We start from the raw sequence: 27,888 nt of genomic DNA, 5'->3' as shown, positions 1-27,888 counted from the left end.
TGCATGTGTGTTGATGTACTCCTTCATATTCACTGTTAAATGCCAGCATTCATTCATTGTCTGGACTCTCAGTTGGTGCTGTTAGCTGCCTTTGCAGTGTTGTGATGCATGGCTAATGCACAGACATATGGGGGCTGAAGACAAGGGAGAAGAGAAGCAGGCACTGAACCGTCCTTAGCTCCCATCCCCTGCTCAGACAGACAGAGCTAAGTATGACACTAAGACAGGTATGAAAACTAAACTAATGGCTGTCTCACAGACAGTGTGCTTTAGCCTACAGGTATTTATTTTGGTGAGATACATTCGCTTTTTCCTCAAATGTAGCCTATTTATCTGCCCCTCCTGAAAGATCACATCAGTAAAATGAACAATAGATTTAAAACGTCATGAGAAAATAAAGACTTAAATATCCTCAGACAATAAACCTAGAAATCCATAGCTGTAGGCAATTTCACTGTGATAAGGGAGCCGCTGTCTCCAAAGCGCGTGTTACCATTCGCGCCACATCAACGGTGACGGTCTTAAGTATATCCTCCTTTCGTAGCTATTACAGAGGGCTACTTGTGTTTTAAACATGTGACTGGGTGAGAAAGGTGGTAAAAGGGAGAGAGGAGAGCTAAAAAAAAAACGTGTCTGCTGTTTCACCTATTGAAATTTGGCTCTCCCACTCTCAGACGGCGCTGCGGAGTAGGCGGGTCAAGCAGAGCCCGGTGCTGGCGTGGACTTTATAAAATAATATTTAACCACTGGCCAGAGATACTTAAACATCCGGTGAAGCAATACCCAACTGCATTCCTCCGTAGTTGCCTTGCTGCCAGTCGCCCACTGGTGTTTCTAACCCAAGGCGCGCACGCATTACCCACCAAGCGGAATTGCGCCCGCTCTCTCCGTGTATACTTTAATTTAGTAATTATCCCCGGAAAGGTCAAAAGCTCTGCTTCCAGGAAGGTTCAAGTATTCCCGGATAATCGTACCTCTATGAAAAGCTTTTTTCTACCGAACTTCCTCAGTGGATCGAAGCGATAGGAACGAATGCTAAGGCGCAGCGCAGCCAGACTTGTCGAATAATTTTCCTACTATTACTCATCGGATGTTGTGGAGTTTTTGTGGGTCTCGTCCAATTCATAACTCATTCACACCGATGAACGTTTTGGCAGTTCTATGGACATATCCGCTGATTCAGCAAGATAATGGGAGACGCTGAGTTGAACTTTGTCTGCTGTTCTGAATCGCGGTGAGTTGAGATATCCATATTTTATAAGACCTATTGTTAGTAAGCCTGGAAAGAGCTTAGTTTTTTGTTACGTAATGGTTTGCATTTTCCTAAAATTGCATGAACACTGTCACGCAATGTAGGGACAGATTGGTTAGACCTATAACTGAATGCCAGAAGTAGCCAAACCTTGAAAATAGCATGATGTCCTCTCTTTACACACACACACAAACAGTGCCACCTCTGCCTATAGCCAGACTACGTGCTGCACTTAGGGCCCCGGTGGCGATAGTTGGCCACCGGCTAAAACGTTCATAAAAAGAAACTTACCGTTGAGAGATAGCAGAATACACAACGTGCCATTTCAAAAGTCTGTATCTTGTTATGTCAGTCACTGACATAACGAGGTGTCTAGAGATGGTTCTACTCACACACCATCTGTCTCCTTGCACACAGGCGGACATACACAACATTGGTATGCACCTTTACATGCACGCACACTGATCTCCCTTCTATTTTTCACTCCCTCCCTGGCACCAAGTCTATATCCCTGAGGGTGTATTGACTTGCCTGCAGAGCAGAGCAAAGCAGAGCTGGGGATCAGATCTCTAACACTGATGTGGTGTGAGCAAGTCTGCCAAGTGCTAGCCAGTCAGTCAGGCAGAACCAGCAGCTTCCAGTCATGCACAAACAATTTTCCCTCTGATTTCATAATTATACACTTCACCCTCAAGCTTTTCAAAACCTGCCTTGATTCCCATGGCTTTGAAAGCAGGGAAAGAATGTCATGAAAGCCAAGCACCCTCAATCCACAAACAACACTGTAAATGTTGCTCCTAAATCAAAATATAATAACTTGGCATTGATAAATTGAATGAACCCAGTAAAGCACAATGACATAACGTTATACATTTGTGCTGCTCTTGAATAGGGGATATTGTTGTCATTGTGGATTTAAGGGTATTTCAATTTATTTAAATGGTTTATATAGTCAATTTGATCCCTTTCAGATAATTATACTGCATACCAAATACTTTATACTATTGCATATCTAGCTTGCACTAATCCTGACTTGATGTGACATAAATCAATGTTTGGTAAATATACCAAAATAATAGACATTCACTCATCTGGCAGTTGTCAAAAAGACAATGGTCGGCGAATCTTGTTTCAAAGAAATTAAATGATGTATCTTGGCCTGTGGAGAGACTATGAAAATGATGAGTGAACTTGGTTAATGCATGAGTCATATCTGAAGATATTGTAGAGATAGATCTATATGATGGAGATGTATTGATGTCTCTGGTTAAGGCTCCATTGAGTGAACTTATGTCAGCTTTGGTTTATCACTACAATTGGACGGAGTCAGTGCTGTCATAGTCTATGAGTCTCTCACATTAGCTGTTAGCAAAGAGAGCCCCAGAGTCAAAACWTGGGAGGATTTTTAGCACTAAGTGCTAAAGCCTCTGTATGTACAGTATGTGACCTGCAAGGGAATGGACTCTATGAACCATGCCCCCTCTTTAGAACGTACCACGTTAATGTGTTTGTGTGTGTGAGTGCGTATGAATATGTGTTCATATAACTTCTCGTTAAAATTGGTGCAGGCCCAGCTCCCTAAAGGGTTCAATCTCTTGTTCCTTTGTGGAGGCAATGGGGTAATTTATCTCCAGAGACTGTATAAAGAGTGAGTCCATTGCCACGGCCAGACTTAAGAGCTGAATGCTGCATTCATGTCCTGTGGTGTATAGTGAGAGAGCTTGGTGGCCCAGCTGTACCCCGTCAACATTATATACAGTGCCTTGCAAAAGTATTCATCCCCCTGGGCGTTTTTCCTATTATGTTGCATTAAAACCTGTAATTTAAATGTATTTTGGGGGGGGATTTCATGTAATGGACATACACAAAATAGTCCAAATTGGTGAAGTGGTCTGAAAAAKKCCGGAAAAGTGGTGCATGCATGTGGTGTAACCACGCCAGCCCAGGACCTCGACATCCAGCTTCTTCACCTGGGGGATCGTTTGAGGGGGGGTGCTGAGGAGTATTTCTTTCTGTAATAACGCCCTTTTGTGCGGAACAACTCATTCTGATTGGCTGGGCCTGGCTCCCTAGTGGGTGGGCCTGGTTCCCAAGTGGTTGAGCCTATAACCTCCCAGGCCCACCTATGGCTGCAACCCTGCACAGCCATGTGAAATCCATAGATCAGGGCCTACTGAATTTAATTAAATTGGCTGATTTCCTTATATGAACTGCAACTAAGTAAAATCTTTTATATTGTTGCATGTTCATGTTTTTAATTTATGTTTTTGTTCAGTATAGCATTTGCAAAATCAACATTCAATTCAACCTCTGGTTCATCTCAAATGTAATGATATTTAGTGATATTGATTTGTGTTTGGTTGTCAGCACAACCGAATACATTTAAACTCAGTTTTTCTCAATTCTTGACATGTAATCCTAGTAAAAATTCCCTGTCTTAGGTCAGTTAGGATCACCACTTTATTTTAAGAATGTGAAATGTCAGAATAATAGTAGAGTGATTTATTTCAGCTTTTATTTATTTKATCACATTCCCAGTGGGTCAGAGGTTTACATACACTCAATTAGTATTTGGTAGCATTGCCGTTTAAATTGTTTACCTTGGGTCAAACGTTTAGGGTAGCCTTCCACAAGCTTCCCACAATAAGTTGGGTGAATTTTGGCCCATTCCTCCTGACAGAGCTGGTGTAACTGAGTCAGGTTTGTAGGCCTCATTGCTCGCACATGCTTTTTATGTTCTGCCCACAAATTTTCTATAGGGTTGAGGTCAGGGCTTTGATGGCCACTCCAATACCTTGACTTTGTTGTCCTTAAGCCATTTTGCCACAACTTTGGAAGTATGCTTGGGGTCATTGTCCATTTGGAAGACCCATTTGCAACCAAGCTTTAACTTCCTGACTGATGTCTTGAGATGTTGCTTCAAAATATCCACATAATTGTCTCTCTTCATGATGCCATCTATTTTGTGTAGTGCACCAGTCCCTCCTGCAGCAAAGCACCCCCCACAACACGATGCTGCCACTCCCGTGCTGCACGGTTGGGATGGTGTTCTTTGGCTTGCAAGCCTCCCCCTCTTTCCTCCAAACATAATGATGGTCAATATGGCCAAACAGTTCTGTTTTTGTTTCATCAGACCAGAGGACATTTCTCCAAAAAGTATGATTTTTGTCCCCATGTGCAGTTGCAAACCGTAGTCTTGCTTTCATCTCTAGGAGACCGAACACGTCTCCTTCCTGAGCGGTATGACAGCTGTGTGGTCCCATGGTGTTTATACTTGCGTACTATTGTTTGTACAGATGAACGTGGTACCTTCAGGGGTTTGGAAATTCCTCTCAAGGATGAGCCAGACTTGTGGAGGGCTACAATGTTTTTTCTGGGGTCTTGGCTGATTTCTTTTGATTTTCCCATGATGTCAAGCAAAMAGGCACTGGGTGTGAAGGTATGCCTTGTAATACATCCACAGGTACACCTCCAATTGACTCAAATATTGTCAATTAGCCTATTACAAGCTTCTAAAGCCATGACATCATTTTCTGGAATTTTCCAAGCTGTTTAAATGCACAGTCGATTTAGTGTATGTAAACTTCTGATGCACTGGAATTGTGATACAGTGAATRATAAGTTAAATAATCTGTCTGTAAACAATTGTTGAAAAAATTACTTGTGTCATGCACACAGTAGATGTCCTAACTGACTTGCCAAAACTATAGTTTGTTAACAAGACATTTGTGGAGTGGTTGAGAAACGAGTTTTAATGACTCCGTAAGTGTATGTTAAAACTTCTTATGGCTGCAATTCCGTTAACGGGATCTATATGACAACAGCCAGTGAAAGTGCAGGGCGCCAAATTCAAACAACAGAAATCTCATAATTTAAATTCCTCAAACATACATGTATTTTATACKATTTTAAAGGTAATCTTGTTGTTAATCCCACCAAAGTGTCCGATTTTCAAATAGGCTTTTCAGCGAAAGCACCACATACGATTATGTTAGGTGACCGCAAAATCACAGACAAACAGTCATTTTCCCAGCCAAAGACAGAAGTCACAAAAAGCAGAAATAGAAATAAAATTAATCACTAACCTTTGATGATCTTCATCAGATGACACTCATAGGACTTCATGTTACACAATACATATATGTCTTGTTCGATTAAGTTCATATTTTTATCCAAAAACCTCAGTTTACATTGGCGCCATGTTCAGAAATGCCTCCAAAATATCCGGAGAAATTGCAGAGCCACGTCAAATAACAGAAATACTCATCATAAACTTTGATAAAAGATACATGTTTAACATAGAATTAATGATACACTTGTTCTTAATGCAACCGCTGTGTCAGATTTCAAAAAYCTTTACGGCAAAACACAATATTCAATAATCTGAAAACAGCGTTCAGGCACAAAAGCAAGCCATACAGTTGCCCGCCAAATTGTGCAGTCAACAAAACTCATTAAAAGCATTATAAATCTTCACTTACCTTTGCTGATCTTCGTCGGAATGCACTCCCAGGATTCCCACTTCCACAAGAAATGTTAGTTTTGTTCGATAATGTCCATCATTTATGTCCAAATAGCTAGTTTTGTTAGCGTGTTTGGTTAACAAATCCAACGTCWGGAATTKCCCTCTCATTCGGCCCCCCTTCACAGTAGAGGCATCAGACAAGGTTCTACAGACTGTTGACATCTAGTGGAAGCCATAGGAAGTGCAAACTCATCCATATCTCACTGTGAATTCAATAGGATATTGGTTGAAAATCGACCAGCCTCAGAATTCCCACTTCCTGTTTGGATTTTTTCTCAGGATTTTGCCTGCCATATGAGTTCTGTTATACTCACAGACATCATTCAAACAGTTTTAGAAACTTCAGTGTTTTCTATCCAATATGCATATATTAGCAACTGGGACTGGGGAGCAGGCAGTTTACTATGGGCACCTCTGTGCACCTTTCATCCAAGCTACTCAATACTGCCCCTGCAGCCAGAAGAAGTTTTAACTTCCGACTTCAACTGTATTCACCCCATTTCATATAAAGCCCCGAAATAACATCTGGTGCAACCAATGACCTTCTGAAGTCACATAATTAGTTAGATTGCACACAGGTGGACATTATTTAAGTGTCACATGATCTCAGTATATATACACCTGTTCTGAAAGGCCCCAGAGTCTGCAACACAACTAAGCAAGGGGCACCACCAAGCAAGCGMCACCATGAAGACCAAGGAGCTCTCCAAACAGGTCAGGGACAAAGTTGTGGAGAAGTACAGATCGGGGTACTAAAATCCAGGCTGCATCATATCCGGCCATGATTGGGAGTCTCATAGTGCGGCGCACAATTGGCCCAGCTTTGTCCGGGTTTTGCCGGGGTAGACCGTCATTGAAAATAAGAATTTGGTCTTAACTGACCTGCCTAGTTAAATAAAGGTTKAAATAAAATGGTTGGGTTATAAAACAATATCTGAAATATTGAACATCCCACAGAGCACCATTTAAATCCGTTATTAAATAATTGAAAGAATATGGCACCACAACAAACCCACCAAGAGAGGGCCGCTCACCAAAACTCACGGACCAGGCAAGGAGGGCATTAATCAGAGAGGCAACAAAGAGACCAAAGATAACCCTGAAGGAGCTGCAAAGCTCCACAGCGGAGATGGGCGTATCTGTCCATAGGACTACTTTAAGCTGTACACTCCACAGAGCTGGGCTTTATGGAAGAGTGGCCAGAAAAAAAGCCATTGCTTAAAGAAGAAAATAAGAAAACACATCTGGTGTTCGCCAAAAAGCATGTGGGAGACTGCCCAAACATATGGAAGAAGGTACTCTGGTCAGATGAGACTCACATTTAGCTTTTTGGCCATCAAGGAAAACACAATGTCTGGCGCAAACCCAACACCTCCCATCACCCTGAGAACACCATCCCTACAGTGAAGCATGGTGGTGGTAGCATCATGCTGTGGGGATGTTTTTCATCAGCAGGGACTGGGAAACTGGTCAGAATTTAAGGAAATGGATGACGCTAAATACAGGGATATTCTTGAGGGAAACCTGTTTCGGTCTTCCAGAGATTTGAGAATGGGACAGAGGTTCACCTTCCAGCAGGAAAATGACCCTAAGCATACTGCTAAAGCGACACTCGAGTGGTTTAAGGGGAAACATTTAAATGTCTTGGAATGGCCTAGTCAAAGCCCAGACCTCAATACAATTAAGAATCTGTGGTATGACTTACAGATTGCTGTATACCATCAGGAACCTATCCAACTTGAAGGAGCTGGAGAAGTTTTGCCTTGAAGAATGGGCAAAAATCTCAGTGACTAGATGTGCAAAGCTTATAGAGCCATCCCTCATGAGACTTGCGGCTGTAATTGCTGCAAAAGGTGGCTCTACAAAATATTGACTTTGGGGGGGTGAATAGTTATGCACGCTCAAGTTCAGTTCTTGTCCTGTTTCTTGTTTGTTTCACAATAAAACAATATTTTGGATCTTCAAAGTGGTAGGCATGCTGTGCAAATCAAATGATACAAACCCCCCAACAATCTATTTTAATTTCAGGTTGTAAGGCAACAAAATAGGAAAAATGCCAAGGGGGTGAATACTTTCGCAAGCCACTGTAGACTACAGTCTGACCATCTCCTCGCTATTTAGAGGCCTATAATAGAAGCAATGCAGATTGGAGAGAGCATAATAAAGCACACACAAACACTGGCAAACACACACACACACACACATCTTCTCATACAATGATACCTACACACATATGTAATCCCACAAGCCCGTACACAGATTTGCACAGACATGCACACACACACACACACACACACACACACACACACACACACCTGTCTCTTATACACATCTAGATGTGTATAAGAGACAGCACTGGATCCGTTTCGGGAAAGTCATATTCCTGGTAGGAACGATGGTGAGTTGACGTTAATCGTATATTCAGTAGTTCCTCCCGACTGTATGTAATGAAACCTAAGATTACCCGGGGTACCGATGTAAGAAATAACACGTAAAAAAACAAAATACTGCATATTTTCCAAGGAACGCGAAGCGAGGCTGCCATCTCTATCGGCGCCGGAAGTACAGTGAGATGAGACATGTGAGATGCCACTGTGTTCAAATGACCGTGTGATGCTTCAAGGGTGTGTCTTCCTTAAAGAATCCACATCTTCTTTTCTGTACAGCACTTTGATATATCAGCTGATGTAAGAAGGGCTATATAAATACATTTGATTTGATTTCTTTAAGGCCTGCTGCTAACAAGCACACAAATTAATTAATGAATCACACGTGAAACACAGCTGAATCAATTTTATCACATCAAATATTCACAGTGGAGATTTAAAAAAAGAGAAGATGGAGACAGGAGAAGAAAGAGAGAATCGAAGAGGCTTAAAGAGAGAGAGAGAGATACAGGAAGAGACGTTGGACAAACAGGCAGCAGGCAGGCATGTCTTGGCAGGAACATGGGGTTTTGTCAGGGTTGGGTAGGTTACTTTCTAAATGTAATCTGTTACAGTTACTAATTGTAATCAGTAATGTAACTTTTGGATTAACCAAACTCAGTAACGTAATCGGATTTATTTTTTAGATTACTCTTCTCTTAAGAGGCATCAGAGGACACATTTATATTACCAATTGAATAATATCTATTGCAGGATAAATCAATGCATAGCTGGCCATAAATGGATGTTGCATTTTACTCTATGGGTTGGCTTCTTCTAACCCATTTGCTTTCTACTACTAAATCTGTCAGATTTTCAGTCATTCCATTTAATTGAATACCCATTGATCTTCAAGAATATAATTTGGAAATATCGATCAGACAAATTGTTTTACATGAGCATATCCCAAAAACGAAGGACTTATTAGCCTACTCTGTTGTTTATGATTTTGTCATGGAGGACTGGTTGGGCTCATTGCTTCATGATGAAAAATAAATGCTGCTCTCATGGAATGTCATGCTTTGAGCCCTACCGAAAAGTGCTATTTGCATGTGCAAAATGTATGCCATGTGCTGCATTTGTTATAGGCGTATTGTTTACGTTTTTGTTGGTGACACTTTGATATTTCAATAATTTGCCCCTGTTGAAGTCTATCAAAGTGGGCGAGTTTGAGCATGTGTGCGTTTGGCCTATTGAAACACTTTTTTATCAGCACAAATTAGATTGAGCACTAAAAGCCACACTCATGTTCTTCTTAAACTTGCTTTTGACAGTAACTTTACAATACAACGGATGAGTTTAGATGTGAGGAACTTCCTCCAACTTTTATTCCATAGGCACGAATCTGCACTATGCAGCTGTTGCAAGAGCTCATTTTTCACTGACTGTCCACTGGCTGAAAAAATGATTGATTGGCAGCTTAAACGTCTTTGAATTCAACCATATATATAGGGTTAAAATACACATATACATTTGTGAACAGCCATCCACAACAACCACAATCCATAATGCCCAAATAGCCAAATGAGAGAGCAGCAGTGTGATTCACATCAATGCACTATGTAGATCAATCTGATCGTGGACTTCAGGAAACAGCAGAGGGAGCACACCTGCCCTCCTGGACACCTACAGCACCAAATGTCACAGGAATGCCAAAAAGATCATCCAAGGACAATAACCATCTGAGCCACGGCCTGTTCACCCTGCTATCATCCAGAAGGTGAGGTCAGTACAGGTACATCAAAGCTGGGACCGACAGACTGAAAAACAGTTATCTTAAGGCCATCAGACTGTTAAATAGCCATCACTAGCCGGCTTCCACCCGGTTACGCAATCATGCACCTTAGAGGCTGCTGTTCTATATACAGTACATAGACTTGGAATCACTGGCCACTATAATAATGGAACATTAGTCACTTTTTAATAATGTTTGCATACTGCGTTACTCATCTCATATGTATATACTGTATTCTATTCCACTGTATTTTAGTCAATGCCACTCTGACATTGCTCGATCTAATATTGATATATTTCTTAATTCAATTATTTTACTTTTGATGTGTGTATTGTTGTGAATCGTTTTTAGATACTACTGCACTGTTGGAGCTAGGAACACAAGCATGTCGCTACACCTGCAATAAAATCTGCTAAATATGTGTATGTGACCAATAACATTTTATTTGATTTAATAAGTGATATCTGTATCGCTCGTAGGCTACATCACTGCTGTTGTCCTTACGTCCAAGCCTTTATTCACACCATTGGACAGCAGTCACACCATTGGAATACTAACAGTAGATTGTACTGTAGCCTACAAAAACCTTTTCCTGCTCTTTTCCTGCCATTCATCAAACACATTTGGTGTCAGTCATCTTTGAGATGTGGTCAGACTCACTCTGGTGGAAAAAACTTAAACTTGCGCCTTTTTTCAATGCTGATTTGAATGTCATTGAGAAAACAATGTTGTCACAGTTTTTTCATAAACGTCCTTTCTGAATTTAAAAGTAATCCTAGAAGTAATAATTTTATTTGAAAGTATCTGTAATCTGAGTACAATATTTTTGCTGGAAACGGGTTACAGTTTTTTATAATCCGTTTACATGTCACGGATTACATATAAATCGGTTACTCCCCAACCCTGGGCTTTGTGGTGTATACCCACGGCCCGTTATTTTATTATAATGAGCAAACTGGTGGATCAGTGGCGTAGCGGCCCTAACTCGTATCCGAGCCTGACGGAGAGAGAGGAAAACAGAGAGAAAGGAAGACAATAGGAAAGATAGAGAAAATGTGAAGTGGGGAGAGAAGAGAGGATAGTAAAGGAGAGGAGAGCAGGACACAGAGAGATTGACTGATTAGGGCATTAAAACAAAGACGCCTCCAAGAATGCTTGGTAATTGAAAAAAATATGATTCCAGGCAATGATGGGACATGTACAGTCACAAACATTACCTCAATAACACAAACAAAATCATATTAGAAACTTGTGAAAAAGACAGGTAGCATGTGTTCTTGTAAATGCTGTCATTACTGGTCAATCCCCAAATATGTCATGCTCCCTCTCTGACCATCTCATTTTACATTTAAAGTTGAAGTCGGAAGTTTATATACACCTTAGCCAAATACATTTAAACTCAGTTTTTCACAATTCCTGACATTTAATCCTAGTAAAAAAATCCCTGTTTTAGGTCAGTTAGGATCACCACTTTATTTTAAGAATGTGAAATGTCAGGATAATAGTAGAGAAAATGATTTATTTCAGCTTTTATTTCTTTCATCACATTCCCAGTGGGTCAGAAGTTCACATACACTCAATTAGTATTTGGTAGCATTGCCTGTAAATTGTTGAACTTGGGTCAAACGTTTAGGGTAGCCTGCCACAAGCTTCCCACAATAAGTTGGGTGAATTTTGGCCCATTCCTCCTGACAGAGCTGGTGTAASTGAGTCAGGTTTGAAGGCCTCCTTGCTCGCACATGCTTTTTCAGTTGTGCTCACACATTTTCTATGGGATTGAGGTCAGGGCTTTGTGATGGCCACTCCAATASCTTGACTTTGTTGTCCTTAAGCCATTTTGCCACAACTTTAAAAGTTTGCTTGGGGTCATAGTCCATTTGGAAGACCCATTTGCAACCAAGCTTCAACTTCCTGACTGATGTCTTGATGTTGCTTCAATATATCCACATAACTGTCCTTTCTCATGATGCAATCTATTTTTTTTAAGTGCACCAGTCCCTCCTGCAGCAAAGCACCCCCACAACATGATGCTGCCACCCTCGTGCTTCACGGTTGGGATGGTGTATTCGGCTTACAAGCCTCCCCCTTTTTCCTCCAAACATAACGATGGTCATTATGGCCAAACAGTTCTATTTTTGTTTCATCAGACCAGAGGACATTTCTCCAAAAATTACAATCTTTGTCCCCATGTGCAGTTGCAAACCGTAGTCTGGCTTTTTTATGGCGGTTTTGGAGCAGTGGCTTCTTCCTTGCTGAGCGGCCTTTCAGGTTATGTCGAAATAGGACTCATTTTACTGTGGATATACATACTTTTGTACCTGTTTCCTCCAGCATCTTCACCAGGTCCTTTACTTTTGATCTGGGATTGATTTGTACTTTTCGAACCAAAGTACGTTCCTCTCTAGGAGACCGAACGCGTCTCCTTCCTGAGCGGTATGACAGCTGCGTGGTCGCATGGTGTATATACTTGAGTACTATTGGTTGTACAGATGAACGTGGTACCTTTCAGGCGTTTGGAAATTGCTCCCAAGGATGAACCAGACTTGTAGAGGTCTACACTTTTATTTCTGATGTCTTGGCTGATTTCTTGATTGATTTTTTTTTGATTTTCCCATGATGTCAAGCAAAGAGGCACTACATTTGAATGTAGGCCTTGAAATACATCCACATGTGCACCTCCAATTGACTCAAATTATGTCAATTAGCCTATCAGAAGCTTCTAAAGCCATGACATAATTTTCTGGAATTTTCCAAGCTGTTTAAAGGCACTGTCAACTTAGTGTATGTAAACTTCTGACCGAGTTGAATTGTGATACAGTGAGTTATAAGTGAAATAATCTATCTGTTAACAATTGTTAGAAAAATGACTTGTGTCATGCACAAAGTAGATGTCCTAACCGTCTTGCCAAAACTATAGTTTGTTAACAAGAAATTTGTGGAGTGGTTGAAAAACGAGTTTTAATAACTCCAACCTAAGTGTATTTAAACTTCCAACTTCAACTTGACATTTTAGTCAATTAGCGGACTCTCTTATTCAGAGCAACTAGGGTTAAGTGCATTGCTCAAGGACACATTGACAGATTGTACACCTAGTCGGCTAGGGGATTCGAACCACACACACACACACACACAGTAGCCCAAGTCTGTCGCCCGTCACCATACCAAGTACCGTAAAGGGAATACCTATTACCCCATTTTCATCTGTTATATTTACAGCTATTCACTCAGCAGAAATAATGCTTTTATTTAGGAGGAACCTTTTGGTCCTGCTTGTACCCGGCCACTGGCTCTCGTTTTCAGAAGAGGCCTGTGTGCTTTACTGAGATTTATAGARGCTTTTGCCCACTCTTCTCCCAGCCTCCCAGTGATATGCAACCAATTGAGCACTTACGAGCTGGATAGCCATAATTAAGATTGTACCCTCGGTCTAAAATAGTAAATAATGGCTACTTCTCAGAAAGTATTAAACTGTCAAGAGTAGTAAAAGAAGGTTGTCCACTATTGGCATATCTATTAATTATGGCTATCAAAATGTTAGCTATTAAAATCAGATCCAACAATAATATCAAGGGCCTAGAAATACAGGGCTTAAAAACAAAGGTGTCATTGTACACTGATGATTCATGTTTTCTTCTCTGGATTACAACCAAATTATGATAAATGTACTATATTACATATTGGATTACAAAAAAGGAAACTTTTATATCACTGTGTAGTTTAACAATAAAATGGTCTGCAGGTGAAGTGGACACTGTATTCATATCCCGAAAGAAAGAAATGATCTCACTACAATACATTTGAATAGAAAGTTAGCAAAAATAGATAAGATCTTGCTATCGTGGAAAGGAAACACCGGTGGAAAAAAATCCCCATGATTTAACTCTTTAGTCATGCCCTAGTTTACCTATTATCTTATGGCCTTGCCTATACCTAGCGACTTTTTAAAAAATGACATAAGCAAAAAATATTACATTTTATTTGGAACAGCAAGCCAGATCAAATTAAACGTGCCTATTTATATAATGAATATGAATTTGGAAGGCAGAAATTTGAAAAAATTTAAACAGACCTCTCACTAAAGGCTTCCATCATACAAAAGTTATACTTAAATCTAAACTGGTTCTCTGGTGGATTAGTCAGAATATCTCATCCCATGTATAAGCTCGAAGTAGAAGCCTAAGTGTTGTCCATTAGTGTACTCCAATTAGGTGAGAGGTGGTAGGGTTAAGCAAAAATAATGAAGGAAAATGTATTWAAAAAAATATACACTACCAGTCAAAAGTTTGGACACACTTACTCATTCAATGGTTTTTCTTTATTTTTACTATTTTCCACATTTGTATAATAATTGTGAAGACATCAAAATTAAATGACACATATGGAATCATGTAGTAACCAAAAAGTGTTAAACAAAACAAAATGTATTTTAGATTCTTCAAAGTAGCCACCCTTTGCCTTGATGACGGCTTTGCACACTCTTGGCATTCTCTCAACCAGTTTCATGAGGTAGTCACCTGGAATGCAATTAAATTAACACGTGTGCCTTGTTAATTTGTGGAATTTAGTTCCTTCTTAATGCATTTGAACCAATCAGTTGTGTCAAGGTAGGGTTGGTATACAGAAGATAGCACAATTTGGTAAAAGACCAAGTCCATATTATGGCAAGAACCGCTCAAATAAGCAAAGKGAAACAACAGTCCATCATTACTTTAAGACATGAAGGTTTTCCAATGCGAAACATTTCAAGAACTTTGGAAGTGTCTTCAAGTGCAGTCGCAAAAACCGCTATGATGAAACTGGCTCTCATGAGGACCGCCACAGGAAAGGAAGACCCAAAGTTACCTCTGCTACAGAGGATAAGTTCATTAGAGTTACCAGCCTCAGAAATTGCAGCCCAAATAAATGCTTCACAAATCTCAACATCAACTGTTCAGAGGAGACTGCGTGAATCAGGCCTTAATAGTAGAAGACCTCTGAATGTGTGGTTCCCACCGTGTTATTTAATCGTTTTCATGTCTTCACTAATATTSTACAATGTAGAAAATAGTAAAAATATAGAAAAACCATTGAATGAGTAGGTGTGTCCAAACTTTTGACTGGTACTGTATTTCCCCACAAAATATATGGGGGATAGGAAATTATGCAGACAATTACATTGATGGAAGCCACAATCTATTTGCAATTTTTAAAGGTGATCTACCCTCTAGAAAAATCTAATGTATCCCATAACTGCCTATTCAAGTGGTCTTTTTTAATGTGGTTTTAAATCAATTTGGTGTTTTTTATTTAACGTGAAAAGGAAACGAGCTCTACCTCAATGAACCTTTCAGTAGAATACACACACACACTGACTACACAAAACATTACGCTTTCCATGACAGACTGACCAGGTGAATCCAGTTGAAAGCTATGATCCCTTATTGATGTCACTTGTTAAATCCACTTCAATCCTTGTAAATGAAGGGGAGGAGACAGGTTAAATAATGATTTTTTAAGCCTTGAGATAATTGAAAGATGTATTGTTTATGCCATTCAGAGGGTGAATGGGCAAGACAAAATATTTAAGTGCCTTTGAATGAGGTATGGTAGTAGGTGCCAGGCGCACTGGTTTATGTGAATAACTGCAACGCTGCTGGGTTTTTCAAACACAACAGTTTCCCGTGTGTATCAAGAATAGTCAACCACCCAAAGGACTTCCAGCGAATTTGACACAACTGTGGGAAGTATTGGTGTCAACATGGGCCAMCATCCCTGTGGAATGCTTTCGACTGCTGGAATGCTTTTATATGTATGACTATTCACTCAGCAGAACTAATGCTCTTTATTTAGGAGGGTCRTTTTGGGCCTGCTTGTACCTGGCCACTGTCTCTCGTTTTCAGAAGAGGCCTATGTGTGCTTTACTGAGATTTATAGAAGCTTTTGCCCGCTCTGCTCCCAGGCTCCCAGTGATATGCAGGTATATCAGAATTTACAAGTGAGAACTTTACGAGCTGAATGGCCATAATTAAGACTGTTTTTTTTATCATTCCTTTCCCAGAAATGACTATTCAAGTGGAATTTTTGTGGTTTTACATCGATTTGGTGTTTTTTATTCAACGTGGAAAGGAAAAGTACTCTACTTCAATGAACCCTTCAGCAGAACATGCATGCACTCACTCACTCACTCACTCACTCACTCACTCACTCACTCACTCACTCACTCACTCACTCACTCACTCACTCACTTCACTCACTTCACTCACTTCACTCACTTCACTCACTCACTCACTCACTCACTCACTCACTCACTCACATACAAACACACTCCACTAATTGATTAGATCCAATTGAAATCTTTAAGCCCCCACACACTTCTGCATTATACCTCCGGTTGAGCCAATTAAAACCGATGCTCATTTCAAATTGATTTGGGGCTGCAAGAACTGGGAAAAAGCATATTTTAACTGCAGTCAGGTTTTTCCATTTCCAGTGAATTGTGCCTAATGTTTCAAACAGAAAGATAAATCAGTCCTGTGATGTGTAACACACAAGCTAAAGCACTGACCAACATAATGTAGCTTCACATGTTTGTTCAGTTCATTAATTATTCCTTCAAAGCAGTAAATAACAAGCTGTAGTCCATGTTAGCTTACATGTGATAGCATCCACTAGCCTACATGGTGCTCTGATTACATAATGTATTAGACCGCTGGCCAGGCAGTCATCTATCGTCCCCTAAAGCATCAGTCTATACTCAAACAGTCCATTACTCAGTGACAGCCATATTAGAAAGGATATTTCATTCTGTTTTCCACCACCTGACACTGTCTGCCACTGTTTCTAATACCCCAACTGAATCTCTGCTTTTTAATATTGGTTTTGAAATGCTTTCAATGGAAAACCTTCTCTTTGATGTTCTCCCACACCCAGAACCGCCTCATCCTATACGCTGCGCGTAGCTGTGACGCACYGGTTTATTCACCCGCACTCACCCGCAATTGCTAATAGCCCATCCGCAACCGCCCGACTATATGTGATAAAGTGAAAATCTGTGGCCTGCACCCAACCCTAACCCGCAAATATAGAAGATGCGCTGTACAGTCAGAGACAGTGTAACGATTTATTTTACACGATTTTTAACGTCCATTTTAGAAATGTTTCTGCTTATAATTTCTGACATTTTGGTAGGCTATTTGTTAGTCAACTTATTTTGTAGTCTATAATTAGACACATGCAGCTTCTCGTCTGTCATTACTTGTAGTCCTAGGCCTCTAGAAGGCTAAATAAACCCTTGTTCACCAGGATGATGTCATAAATCAATAGAATGAATGCTTCAATCTAGTTGACATTGGTAAACRTTTCTCTTTCATCTCTGCTTACATTTRTTTTCTAATTTTGACCAGTTTTAAGGAAATTAAAAGCTGAGACTACCCAACATATTTCTGATGAGATTTCAGTTCGGCTTGGATGCATATTTTATGTGGTCGTTAAAATACTATCAGCTTTTATGATGCTAATAAAGAGAGAACTTGTTACAGTCCCTAACTGCGCATTCACATTCTCTCAAGATGCTAAAAGGAAGAAATCATGTTTCTCCACTCCTGTTCCCAGGTCAAAATGTACATTTGGTGTTTCATTTTATAGCAATTCTGCAGGAGTTAATATTATATTAGGCTATGTGTGAGAGGTTATAGACATAAGTCAGTGTCCAGAATTCAGTTGCTATTCCATTTAACCCATTTGAACTGTAAAGTTCCCTTGACGTGCCATATTTGAAGTTCTGTCTTGTGACTGTCAAATGTATATAGTCCCAGTATATATGTATATACTCCCAGTTTCATAGCCGGCACTGCTATCATCCGCTTTTACTACTTCACCAAATCATAGAGTTTCTAAACCCAGAGACACTTTWAAAAAATAWAWAWAWATAAACTTGGCAAGTCAATTAAGAACAAATTCTTATTTACAATGACGTCCTACCACGGCCAAACCCGGACAACGCTGGGCCAATTGTGCACAACCCTATGAGACTCCCAATCACAGGCAGAGGTGATGCAGCCTGGATTTGAACCAGGGATACCTCTTGCACTGAGATGCAGTGCCTTAGACCGCTGCGCCACTTGTGAGACTTTGAGAAAAATTGCAAAGCAGATCATGCAGACCAGGCTGGGGTTTGGGATTTGATAAGTCAATGAGAGAAATAAGAGATTCATACAAACTCTTCTTGAATTAGGCATCTCCAAAATGCAGGTATTTCAGCCTAGCTTAGTGCTTTATGTGGTGATGGGGCAGCCAGCGGAATGTGTAATGMTAATGTTCTCTAGTTGCGCTGTGATTGGCTCAGTGTTCTGTCACTCATGGGGACACTATGTCACCGCGAAATCTACAAGTAGAGCTAGAAAATTCAAGCCCCTTGGGTGCTGCCATAGAGTTACATTAGAAGTGCCTTTCCATGAAGGCTCAAGGTCATTGGCCACAGGTAATGAGGTAAAATAACATCTACAGTAGCTTTGATTGGACTTTCAAAATCTTAGTTAGCATGCTAGCAATCTACCGGCTCAATTCGGTCTTATGTAGCAACATTTGAAATGGTGTAATTTACTTTGGATAAAAATAGAGACTCTGAGCTAGAAAATGGCATATCATAAACTACAGTTCAGGAACAATGGGAAAGTAATTTTGAAAGTTGATTAACTTGTAGACTCACTTGAGAAAATGGCCTTTTATATTTTAATACTACTACTGGAGAGCCCTTCTTTGTCTACACCCATTCAGCATTGTTCACGGTGTCCCGTCCACGGGACGGTTGAGCTAACGTAGGCTAGTGCGATTAGCATGAGGTTGTAAGTAACAAGAACATTTCCCAGGACATAGACATATCTGATATTGGCAGAAAGCTTACATTCTTGTTAATCTAACTGCACTGTCCAATTTACAGTAGCTATTACAGTTAAATAATACCATGCTATTGTTTAACTTCTACTTGGTACTCATCCCGGATCCGGMAGCACCCTCATCAGTTAAAAAGCTGACTAGCATAGCCTAGCATAGCGCCACAAGTAAATACTAGCATCTAAATATCATGAAATCACAAGTCCAAGACACCAGATGAAAGATACACATCTTGTGAATCCAGCCATCATTTCCGATTTTAAAATGTTTTACAGGGAAAACACAATATGTATTTCTATTAGCTTACCACGATAGCAAAAGACCCAACCGCATATTTTCACAATTTTTTTACTGCATAGGTAGCTATCACAAATTCGACCAAATAAAGATATAAATAGTCACTAACCAAGAAACAACTTCATCAGATGACAGTCTGATAACATATTTATTGTATAGCATATGTTTTGTTCGAAAAATGTGCATATTTCAGGTATAAATCATAGTTTTACATTGCAGCCACCATCACAAGTCTCACCAAAGCAGCTAGAATAACTACAGAAACCAACGTGAAATACCTAAATACTCATCATAAAACATTTATGAAAAATACACGGTGTACACAAGATGAAAGACAAACATCTTGTGAATCCAGCCAATCGTTCAGATTTTTTAAGTGTTTTACAACGAAAACACAATATGAGTATTAGCTTACTACAAAGCCACCACCACTACCGCATTCATTCAAGGCCAGTTAGCGATAGTGAATAAACCAGCAAAAGATATACATTTTTTCACTAACCTTCTCAAACTTCATCAGATGACAGTCCTATAACATCATATTACACAATACATATATGGTTTGTTCGAAAATGTGCATATTTAGCGGTACAATTCGTGGTTGAACAATGTGAATACTAGCCAAAATGCACAAAATAATCCAGATATATTTCTGACACTCACATCATCTAATCAAATAACTAATCATATACTTTACTAAAAAATACAGATTGGTGTCAGGGTTGTGTGCGGCGAAGTAGCAGAGTCAAATGCAGGACACAGGTGTGAGCGAAAAACAACACGTTTACTCAAAAATCTCAGCAAAATTCCACAACGGGAATAATTACAAAACATATATGAAATAACAACAACCACTAACGTAACAAACAATCACGGACAAAACAGAAATGAAAGCCAGAGGGTTAAATAGGGAACATAATAGGGGAATTGAAACCAGGTGTGTATAATACAGACAAAACAAAACGAACGAAAAAATGGATCGGTGGTGACTAGAAGCCGGTGACGTCGACCGCCGAACCCACCCGAACAAGGAGAAGGGCCGACTTCGGCGGAAGTCGTGACAGTACCCCCCCTTGACGCGCGGCTCCAGCAGCGCGACGACACCAGCCTCGAGGACGACCCGAGGGCGAGGTGCAGGGCGATCTGGGTGGAGACGGTGAAACTCTTGTAACATAGACGGATCTAGAATGTCCTCCACCGGTACCAGCATCTCTCCTCCGGACCGTACCCTCCCACTCCACGAGGTACTGAAGGCCCCTCGCCGACGCCTAGAATCCATGATGGCTCTTAGCTATACGCCGGGACCCCCTCGATGTCAAGAGGGCGGAGGAACCTCCCGCACCTCAGACTGCTGGAGCGGACCAGCCACCACCGGCCTGAGGAGAGACACATGGAACGAGGGGTTAATACGGTAATCAGGGGGGAGTTGTAACCTATAACAAACCTCGTTCAATCTCCTCAGGACTTTAAATGCCCCACAAACCGCGGACCCAGTTTCCGGCAGGGCAGGTGAAGGGTAGGTTTCGGGTCGAGAGCCAGACCCGATCCCCCGGTGCATACACCGGGGCCTCACTGCGGTGGCGGTCGGCACTCGCCTTTTGTCTCCTGATGGCACGTTGTAGCCATACGTGGGCAGCGTTCCAAGTCTCTTCTGAGTGCCGAAACCATTCATCCACCGCAGGAGCCTCAATCTGGCTCTGATGCCATGTGCCAGGACCGGCTGATAACCCAGCACACACTGAAAAGGTGATAGGTTGGTAGAGGAGTGGCAGAGGGAGTTTGGGCCATCTCGGCCCAGGGGATGTAAGCTGCCCACTCCCCCGGCCGGTCCTGGCAATAGGACCTCAGAAACCTACCCACATCCTGGTTTACTCTTTCCACCTGCCCGTTGCTCTCGGGTGGAAACCTGAGGTAAGGCTGACCGAGATCCCCAGGCGTTCCATAAACGCCCTCCAGACTCTAGACGTAAATTGGGGACCCCGATCAGAAACTATATCCTCAGGCACCCCGTAGTGCCGGAATACATGGGTGAACAGAGCCTCCGCAGTTTGTAGAGCCGTAGGGAGACCGGGCAAAGGAAGGAGACGGCAGGACTTAGAAAACCGATCCACAACAACCAGGATCGTGGTGTTACCCCGCGACGGGGGAAGATCCGTCACGAAATCCACCGATAGGTGTGACCATGGTCGCTGTGGAACGGGAAGGGGTTGTAAGCGCTCCTGAGGTCCAATTTTGTGAAGAAGCGCGCCCCGTGTAATGACTCGGTCATACTGGCTATGAGTGGTAGCGGGTAACTGTATTTTACCGTGATCTTATTTAATCCTCGATAATCAATACACGGGCGCAAACCTCCATCCTTCTTCTTCACAAAAAAGAAACTCGAGGAGACAGGTGAGATGGAAGGCCGAATGTATCCCTGTCCCAGAGATTCGGTGACATATGTCTCCATAGCCACCGTCTCCTCTGTGACAGAGGATACACATGACTCCTGGGAAGTGTAGCGTCTACCAAGAATCTATCGCACAAATCCCCCGGTCGATGGGGTGGTAATTGAGTCGCCTTCTTTTTACAGAAGGCGAGTGCCAAATCGGCATATTCGGGAGGAATGTGCATGTTGGAAACCTGGTTTGGACTTTCCACCGTAGTGGCACCTAAGGAAACACCTACACATCTACCTGAACACTGACAGGACCATCCCTTGAGAGTCCTCTGTTGCCACGAAATAATCGGATCATGAGAGGCCAACCAGGGAAGACCCAACACACAGGAAACGCAGGAGAGTCGATCAAAAAGAGACTAATTCTCTCCTCGTGATCCCCCTGCGTTCTCATGCGATGGCGCTGTGACCTCCCCAATCAGCCCCGACCCCAAAGGACGACTATCTAAGGCATGTACAGGGAAGGGAACATCAACAGGAATAATAGGGATCCCTAATCTATGTGCTAAAGAGCGATCAATAAAGTTCCCAGCTGCGCCTGAATCTACAGCGCCTTATGCTGGGGATGCGAGGAAAACTCAGGAAATTATATGTAACCACATGTGCGCAACAGAAGACTCTGGGTGAGTTATGTGCCTACTCACGGCGATGACCCATCAGTGCTCCGCCTGCTACCTCGACTTCCAGGAGAAACACCCCAGCACCGGACAGCAGTGTGTCCTCTGCGTCCACAGTTGGTGCATGGAGTGGTCCTCCTCCGGTCTCCCTACTAGCAGCCCCTCCTAACCCATCGGTGTAGGATCCAAGGGGCTGGGTAATGGAACGGGCGGACCCCGATCTAGACGTCCGCGGAGCCAACAGTTATCCAGCCGGATAGATAAATCCACCAGCTGGTCCAGGTAAGAGTGTGTCCCTGCAGGCTAACCCTACGAACGTCCTCTCGTAGACTACACCTGTAGTGATCGATCAGGGCCCGCTCATTCCATCCCGCACCAGCGCCAGAGTACGGAAGTCCAGGGCGAAATCTTGAGCGCTCCTCATCCCCTGTCTGAGATGGAACAAACGCTCCTCCCGCCGCTCTCCCTTCAGGTGGATGATCAAAGACCGCCCGGAAGCGGCGAGAGAAGTCATCATAGTCATCCAGGTTTGGCCCTCTCTTCCCCAGATGGCGTTGGCCCACTCCAGGGCCTTACCAGTCAGACAGGAGATGAGGGCGCCCACTCTCTCTCGTCCTGAAGGGGTCGGATGAACAGTTGCCAGGTATAACTCCAACTGTAGGAGGAACCCCTGACATCCGGCGGCTGTACCGTCATACGCTCCTGGGAGCGAGAGCCGAATCCCACTGGGTCCTGACGATGGAGGGATGACCGGTGGAGTAGGGAGAGGCGCGGGCGGGCTGATGGGGTATGATTTACCGGGAGACTCCCTCTCCCATCGGCCATTGTCTGCAGCACGCGATCCATGGCGGTCCCTAAACTGTGTAACATGGTCGCGTGCTGTTGAACTTGCTCCTCGACTGGGAGAGAGGGGCTGGCTGCGCCTGCTGACTCCATTTGAAGTTTGGTCCGTGATTCTGTCAGGGTGTGTGCGGCGAAGTAGCAGAGTCAAATGCAGGACACAGGTGTTGAGCGAAACACAAAACGTTTACTCAAAAATCTCAGCAAAATTCCACAACGGGAATAATTACAAAACATATATGAAACAACACCACTAACGTAACAAACAATCACGACAAAACAGAAATGAAAGCCAGAGGGTTAAATAGGGAACATAATAGGGGATTTGAAACCAGATGTGTATAATACAGACAAAACAAAACGAAACAGAAAAATGGATCGGTGGTGACTAGAAAGCCGGTGACGTCGACCGCCGAACACCAACCCGAACAAGGAGAAGGGCCGACTTCGGCGGAAGCGTGACAGTTGGACAGCAAATGAAAGATACACTAGTTCTTAATGCAACCGCTGTGTTAGATTTAAAAAAATAACCTTAGTACGACATACAGCTTACGTTATAGCGAGACAGCGCCCGAAATCTGGGCGGAATATAGTCTAAACATTTTCGACCAGAATACGAAATAATATCATAAATGGTTCCTACTATTTGATGAGCTTCCATCAGAATCTTGTACAAGGTGTCCTTTTTCCAGAATAATCGTTGTTGGTTGTAGAATGTCGTCTTCATCTGTCGATTTAGCTAACAAAGATGGCCATGCGGCACGGAAGTGTCCAACTCACAATAACGCATAAAAAGGAAATACCGAAAATCGCAATATACTGATATAAACTGATATAACTCGGTTTAAAATAACTACCTTATGATGTTTTTAACACATATATCAAATAAAATCAGAGCCGGATATATCTAACTTCTAAAACGAAAGCTTTTCTGAACGCAATGCAGAGGTCCCTCTTGCGTCAAGCCAAACGGTGAAAAGACCAGACCCTCCGGTCCAAGACGTCTTGTTCGGCCTCAGATCTAGCTAGACACCCCATTCCAACTCTCACTGCCTACTGACATCTAGTGGAAGGCGTATGCAGTGCATGTAGACCCATAGATTCCATGCAAAATTGAATAAACTGACCCTGGAACAGAGCCCTCGATTTCAGATTTCTCACTTCCTGACAGGACGTTTGCTGCAAAATGAGTTCTGTTTTACTCACAGATATAATTCAAACGGTTTTAGAAACTAGAGAGTGTTTTCTATCCAATAGTAATAATAATATGCATATTGTACGAGCAAGAATTGAGTACGAGGCAGTTTAATTTGGGAACAATTTTTTACAAAGTGGAAATAGCGCCCCCCCCCTATTGAGAAAAGGTTTTTAAGGAGAGTGCCCAATTTTGAACATGAAAAGTAATTAATAAACAAATTAGGCACATTTGGGCAGTCTTGATACAAAATTTTGAACAATGGTTCCTTGGATCAGTCTAAAACTTTGCACATACACGGCTGCCATCTAGTGGCCAAAATATAAATTTCAACAGGCCTGGAATAGTACATTATGGCCTTTCTATTGCATTTCAAAGATGATGGTACAAAAAACATACAAAAGAACGGTTGGTTTTTCTTTGTATTATCTTTTACCAGATCTATTGTGTTATATTTTCCTACATTCCTTTCAATTTCCACAAACTATAAAATGTTTCCTTTCAAATGGTACCAAGAATATGCATATCCTTGCTTCAGGGCCTGAGCTACAGGCAGTTAGATTTGGGTATGTCATTTTAGGCGAAAATTGAAAAAAGGGGGCCGATCCTTAAGCTTTATCCCCACCCATCTCTTTAAGGGTTGATCTGAGCATTCTGTACTAACAGCAGTCAATCACCCAAGCTAACTTGCTAGCTACTTCCAGAAACAAGTGAGAGAACATTACTCTCCCTAGCAGAGCTGGTTAGGCTGTTATGTTATCCAYAGCATTGGTGACTGCAACTATGCTGTCAGATTGTCCATTCGTAAATTCAGAGCGTTTCACTCTCGGAGCGTTCAGAGTGTACACTGGATGCTCTGGCCGAGGAGTAGGGTTGATCCGAACATTCTGAGCTCACAACGGCAGTCAAGCACCCAAGCTAACTGGCAAACATTGGCTAGCGTGCTTGGTGACTGTAACTGTGCTGCTGGCAACAATTTAATTACGCTAGCTAGCTAGGTAAACATTGAAATTTAGCTAGCATTAGGCTAAACTAGTCAACCAAATGGCTCTGCAATACGAATAATAAGATCACACACGTAACGTTAGCTAACGAGCCCGCCAGCTAACATTAGCTAGCTAACAATACACTTTAACTTACAATGTAACCACTTTCTGTCAATTAGGAACGTGTAATATCTGAAAATGTAGCTTGCTAGACTATCTTACCTGTATACATCATGGATGGACGTGTTTCCTGTCAGATGCCATGGTTTTCCTTGGTTTGAAGATGTAATCTGTAGACAGGTGTTTCTCCATCTCCTTAGCTATCATACTTGAATTCCACTGATTTCAAAACTCAGTCCTCCAGAAAGTGGAGAGCATCACTTATGGAATTTTACTACGCAAACATTATTTTTAAAAGCCGCGTTAGAAAGGATTACCTGGACATAATGACCAGCTCAAATAGACAGAAGTCAGCTACATGGCAGACCAATCCAAACTCATCCCTCGGCATGTCCAGCCCACTCATTATCTCAGCCAATCATGGCTAGCGGGAAGGTTGCTCACTTTTTCTGTGGCTAAATCAACTTGGCTCGTCATCTTTATAATTTTATTCATATTTACAGATGACATACACTTTTGTTATTAAGGCGCATGAAAGTTCACATATTCGAGAAGGCATTTCTGCCAACAAACGCATTTTGATAAAAAATGTAGTTTACGTTCAAACGGCTCTCCTGTGAATTAGTGACCCGCAACAGATACGCCTAATTTCCTGAAACGGGTCACACACACATTATACCTAATAGGGGTCCTAAAAATCCAAATCAAATAGCTAAATGATCCATAGTATGACCYTTGTGCATATATAATAAATCACTGTGTTCATTTAATGAAAATATRTGCCTCTTTTGGGCCTTGAAATGTCTGGTCAAAGATATTTACATACACAGCCCTGAATGGCTGATAAGATAGTGTAGAGKCCACCTCCTTCTACTATTATAATCAGATTACATTGTGACATAATGATGTCGGCCAAATGTTCCATCCTACTTGAAAAGGCTGAAATTCCAGGATTTGTTTTCAAACTGCTCTTACACATAAATGGCATTATCTTTTTCACCATTTCTGAGTGTTATTTCAACCTCATAGTGTGGAAATATCATTAAACAAACAGAAACATCAGGTTCTTAGGTGCAAAATGGGGGACACTAAAACGTTTTCCCCGCGAGGTGGGGTGCCCCCCCAACCAAATCTCGCCCACACCTCTTACTATTCCTTTGCGTAACATAGGAGCTTTTCTTTGGGTGTTGATGTGTAAGACATTCGAATAGGCGAGGAGTTGTGGATCTGCAGACATATTATTATTTCACAAAGGCTTTGCGTCCCCCCGGCGCCTGTATGAAAGCTATTGTTGACAGTCATACCCGTAGGAGGGGCGATACTGTATGTGGGTTAATTAGGGCCAAAAACCTTTTTTTAGTCAGCACCCGAGGGGAGATTGTAAAGTTTATCACTTCGTGCTTCCACACTTTGAAGATGCTTTTGGGGATGGCTCGCAGACAAGTTTCAAAGTGGACCAGTTACTTCCTCCCCTCCTCCTCTCTCCCTCCTTCCCTCACTCCCTCTGCCTTCAAGTGTATTCAAAGTTGGGAGATATCATGAAGTGAGAGCCATCCCTACATTAGCATAGTTGCAGTGCCAGRGAAGGGAAGGCGCATCATCTCTATGGCTCCGGTGTCCTAATGGGTATAGTGGCTGAACAGATGTTCTGAGAAACACTACTCTCTCTTCTCTCTCTCTCTCTCTCTCTCTCTCACTCACTCACTTACTCTCCCCCCGATCCCTCTCTCTCCTCTGAATGGGACTGGTGGAATGCTTAAGACAGATTAGGTTGGGGAGTTCCCAAACCTCATCAAGCATACAACAGTACAGTATCTCCTCTGAGCCGAGAGGGAGAGCGAAGAGACTGTCTAAACACTGCTGTAGGTCTGACACTGTAGGTTAAACAGTCTCTGGATGTAAGTGTCAGTCAACAAGACAGGTGCATTCGAGACAGACCTTAGATCTTTAGAAGTAGCTGTAGTAGTAGTTGCATAGTAATGTCACACTTAGGGCTGGGCGATATATCAAATTAATTATTTTAATTCGATTGTATGTTTTAACACAATATTCCAAATGCCTGTATTGCAAGAATCAAGGTTTATTTTATTTTTWGTTTATGGCCGCTTGTTCTCATGTTGTCTTTTGGTCTCATCTCCTTCGCTCCTTTTGCTGTGACTGTGCACCCTCCCATTTAGACTCACACACCAAGTTCCTCCTCCTGCCACTCAGAATAACAAAAATGTAATATCTCTTCTTTCTCTCTCTTTCAACTTACTATTTGCATTTGAGGTTTGGTCCAACAGCTCATATGGACACCAAAACACATTGAGATGTTATTTTACTGTAATAGAGGAGAACCTACATTGTGTGAAGAGCAGACCCTACTAAAACGGGAGTATCAATTAACATTGATTCTGGAAAATGAATGATCAGTTTCTGTTGCGTGCAGCATTGCGGTACCATGTACCGCTAGCAGCATTTTAGCCACACAGACTGTTATACTAGCTGTATAGTCTGTGTTTGATAATTGTGCAATGACCATTAAAAAAAAACATTATATAAGGATTTGGCAACTCATTCTCGTTCTGAGAAATAAGTTGGGCCA

At 41.9% G+C, this 27,888-nt stretch overlaps 1 protein-coding gene across 1 annotated transcript in view; it reads left to right on the top strand.

Annotated features, from left to right (window-relative positions):
• The first annotated feature begins 603 nt into the window (after positions 1-603).
• Positions 604-27,888, top strand: part of brinp3a.2 (bone morphogenetic protein/retinoic acid inducible neural-specific 3a, tandem duplicate 2) — a 73,455-nt gene continuing 46,170 nt past the window's right edge. The window contains exon 1 of the mRNA XM_023999371.2: positions 604-1,234. The gene's annotated coding sequence lies outside the window, so the exon portion shown is untranslated. The remainder of the gene's footprint in view (positions 1,235-27,888) is intronic.

The sequence above is a fragment of the Salvelinus sp. IW2-2015 genome, linkage group LG13 (genome assembly GCF_002910315.2).
Source record: "Salvelinus sp. IW2-2015 linkage group LG13, ASM291031v2, whole genome shotgun sequence".
Lineage (NCBI taxonomy): Eukaryota > Metazoa > Chordata > Actinopteri > Salmoniformes > Salmonidae > Salvelinus > Salvelinus sp. IW2-2015.
Note: the sequence above shows the minus strand (reverse complement) of the source record. Positions and strands in the feature narration are given on the sequence as shown.